This window comes from Palaemon carinicauda, chromosome 30, assembly GCF_036898095.1.
Source record: "Palaemon carinicauda isolate YSFRI2023 chromosome 30, ASM3689809v2, whole genome shotgun sequence".
Taxonomy (NCBI): domain Eukaryota; kingdom Metazoa; phylum Arthropoda; class Malacostraca; order Decapoda; family Palaemonidae; genus Palaemon; species Palaemon carinicauda.
This window is the reverse complement of record NC_090754.1, coordinates 4216478-4220854: the sequence shown is the minus strand read 5'-3', so window position 1 is coordinate 4220854 and position 4377 is coordinate 4216478.

The following is a 4377-nucleotide window of genomic DNA, read 5'->3' as shown; positions in this document are numbered from 1 at the left end:
AACTACAATATTCATTAGTTTTTCAAATTCAAATTCTACCGCAATCAATTCACATTCTGTGTTGCTGTATTTTTCACATATTTTTCCTTGATTTATGTCTCTTCCATATATTGCGGTTCCCCCTTGATTCCTATTTTTTCTGTCTGATCTATAAGTTTGGAAACCCTTTATCTGGTCATCACTGCCAGTCTCTTGGGAATACCATGTTTCACTTATATTTAATATATCTATTTTTTCAATTTGGGTTAGTTCTTCTAAGAACTCTATTTTCCTTTTAGAGTTACTCGTGACTAAACCCTGTGCATTCATTACTATTATGGTTTGTGTTTCATCCCCATTATTTAATATTGGTAATAATATGGATTCTCCCATGCTTCCTTCCTGTTCTGATATGATGTTCTTTTCTTCATTTCCCGGAATTCTGCCATTAAAAAATCCAACTTTTCTATTATATTTGCTCTTTCGCCTTCATATTTATTTGTGTGTGTATACCTGCAACTGTCCCCATATCTGCACCAACCCCTGGCATTATAGATGCATTCTTTGTAGTTGGGTTCTACATGTGCCGGTTTAGGTTGAAAGGTTGGGGCTCTTGGTTCAAAGCGCGGTATATAAACGGCCTGCTTTTTTGTTTCTTTTTTTGTTTCTTTTTTGCTTTCATTTTTCTTTTCAGTTTGCTGAGTTTTCTTACTTTCATTCATGGTTGCAGGATGCATATATCGACATTTTTTGTTGTAAATGCATCCTTTTCCTTCTTTTAGGCTTTTGCATATTTTTGGATGGAGATCTCTGCATTCGTCTCCATATCCGTCTAAATACGCACATTTACCATATATTTCATAATTATGGCATATCTTTGGATGCTTGTAGTAGCATCTTTCGCCAAATCTGCAATTCCCTCTTTTCAGCATATTGCAGACTATATCCTTCTTTTCTATTTTTTCTTGTTCTTGCTCTTCCCTAAAATTATGTAGGTCCGGGTAGAGTCTCTTGGGTCTATTATTTGTTTCCATCTGGTAATTTATTTCTTCATAAGTATGTTGTTGGATGGCATCATAGGTTATATCAATGATTTCTTCTGCATCCTTACACATATCCTGTTCATTGTTCTCTTCTTCTTCTTTTTCTTCTTCTTCTTCTTCTGTTTCTTCTTCTTCCTCTTCTTTATCTTCAACTATTTGCAGATTTAGTCTCGACTTAATTATATTTTCTATCCAGACTAAGCATGTTGAGCAGAATACCTTTGTGTCTTTATTTTTTATTTTTTGCTGTATTTCAGCACATGTGGGATGTGTTGGGACATGACAGGCATCACATTTTCTAATCAATTGTTGAGGATTATTAATGGAATACCATATCTTACATGTATTACACCATTTTGGCATTCTTTTTCCCATTGCATCAATCAGCATATTCACCATATTGGACTTCTTATTGTTCTTTGATGGAATGTGTTGATTGATGTAGACTTTCTTTATAAGTTTCTTTAACACTTGGATTTTCTTTGGAATTTCTTCTATTATTTTGCTGATGTTTTCCGCAGATTTGCTCCAGTTTATTGGATCATATTGTTTCAATATGTCTGCGAATATTCTTCCGTCACATTGGTTGACGTTACTAGTGACCTCTGTTATCAGACGGTCGAGCTCCTGTTTCGCCAACTCATGGAATTTATTTTTGCTGAGTCCAGCGATGTCTCTCCAAGCCTTGCCCGTGTTGTACATAGCCATCTTGATTAGATTTTTAGTAATTCACAAGATAACTATTCTATGCCGACGTTTTATCCCACTTCTCCGACCTCAAACTAATCACTGACTATTCACGAAAACTTGTAGCTATATTGCACTCGATAGCCTTTTGTTATCCGCGTTAAATCATGATATTTATAGGGCCGCAAAAGTTTAATCACTCACCGGCACACAGATACAAAACTGAGAGAGAGAGAGAGAGAGAGAGAGAGAGAGAGAGAGAGAGAGAGAGAGAGAGAGAGAGAGAGAGAGAGAGAGAGAGGGTTAATTCTAATAAAAATACCGCAAGGATTATGAGAGAGAGAGAGAGAGAGAGAGAGAGAGAGAGAGAGAGAGAGAGAGAGAGAGAGAGAGATGATGAATTCTAATAGAAATCCCACAAGGATTATGAGAGAGAGAGAGAGAGAGAGAGAGAGAGAGAGAGAGAGAGAGAGAGAGAGAGAGAGAGAGACCCCAAAACACACCAAAACACCTGTACACAGGCACACATAAAAACATACAATTCTTACATTTCCGAACACAAATTGTGCATTTTCCATCGTGACCCAATCTTTCAACAAGAGGGGCACTGAGTAAAGCGCAGACCTCCGCCGCGGCAGCTTATTTCTCGACATTTTGCTAGACTTTGACCATTGATCTTAATACGTATTAATTGGAATGGATTTTCATACACTGAAATATGAAGCAAGTTTGAAGTCTCTGTGACAACGAGGTCCAAACGTATGGCTGATTACATGAATTGGACATTTTGCTTAACCGCAACCTTGACCTTTGACCTTGATCTTCCAAAATTTGCTCAATTCTAGCTTTTTACATGACAGTTAATCCCTGCAAGTTTCATTACTCTACGATTAAAATTGTGGCCAGGAAGGTGTTCACAAACAAACACATACACAAACACAAATAAACAACACACAAACATGGGCGAAAACATAACCTCCTTCCAACTTCGTTGACGGAGGTAATACCTCGAATGAAACCCAAATTGAAAACCTGAACGACGTCTATCCCTTCAAAGGCTTTCTCGCATCACCGAAGTCCCTAAAAGAGACTAAAACACCAATGGGAAAGTCCTCGCCCTTAATTGATACCCTTGGCTCAACTCAGATAAAGGAATGGCCATAATGAAGCCCTTGGACGGAATTAAGACTCCCAAACTCCCACTTTATAATTAAGTAATAATTATCCTTTTCGTCTCTTGTGGCGGCCTACCATTTTCCGCTCCTATTCATGAGGTAATTAGGGCCAGTTGCGGTCGCTGTTAGGATTCTGTTCTTCGCTAATTAATACCGTCGTGAAGGATTCTCTTTTGAGTGGCACTCCTAGTCCCTTTTCCGTTCTTCGTTTCTTCTGCCCTTCGTCAATCCTGTTTTTTTTTTTTTTTTTTTTTTTTTTTTTTTTTTTTTTAAGACGTAATTCGTTTCATGAGACCTCAATATATTCGTTGCCACATCCAGTTATTCTATTATATGTTGTTGAATGATAACAACAAAAGCAACGACAACATCAACAACGACAACATCACCACTAACAACAAAAACAACAACAAATGCCTTTTAGTTCTTGGTGTCTTTTTGCCTTTCGCCAATTCGCAGCTCATACTTTTTTTTTCTTTTAATGATCTAATTCGTTTCATGAGACTTTAATATCTTCGTTGCCAGCTCCAGTTTTTTTTATTATATGTGATTGAATAATAAGAACAAAAACAACAACAACATCAACAATAACATAAACAACAACAATAACATCAACATCAACAACAACAAAGGCCTTTCCGTTCTTAATTTATTTTTGCTCTTCGCCAATTCACAGCTAATCAAGAACTATTTTTTTGGTTGACCGTGACCTTGACCTTTGACCTTGTCCTACTAAAATGTAATCATTTCCAGCTTTTTACATAACAGTCAATCCCTGCAAGGTTCATTATCCAACGATTAAAATTGTGGCCAGGAAGCTATTCACAAACAAACACACAAACAGGAGCGAAAACATAACCTCCTTCCAACTACGTTGACGGAGGTAATACCTCGAATGAAACCCAAATTGAAAACCTGAACGACGTCTATCCCTTCAAAGGCTTTGTCGCATCACCGAAGTCCCTAAAAGAGACTAAAACACCAATGGGAAAGTCCTGGCGCTTAATTGATACCCTTGGCTCAACTCAGATAAAGGAATGGCCATAATGAAGCCCTTGGACGGAATTAAGACTCCCAAACTCCCACTTTATAATTAAGTAATAATTATCCTTTTCGTCTCTTGTGGCGGCCTACCATTTTCCGCTCCTATTCATGAGGTAATTAGGGCCAGTTGCTGTCGCTGTTAGGATTTTGTCCTTGCTAATTAATACCGTCGTGAAGGATTCTCTTTTGAGTGGCACTCCTAGTTCCTTTCAGTTCTTCGTTTCTTCTGCCCCTCGTCAATCCTTTTTTTTTTTTTTTTTTTTTAATGACGTAATTCGTTTCATGAGACCTCAATATATTCGTTGCCACATCCAGTTATTCTATTATATGTTGTTGAATGATAACAACAAAAGCAACGACATCATCAACAACAACGACAACAACCACCACCAACAACTATAACAACAACAACAACAAATGCATTTCAGTTCTTTGTTTCTTTTTGCCCT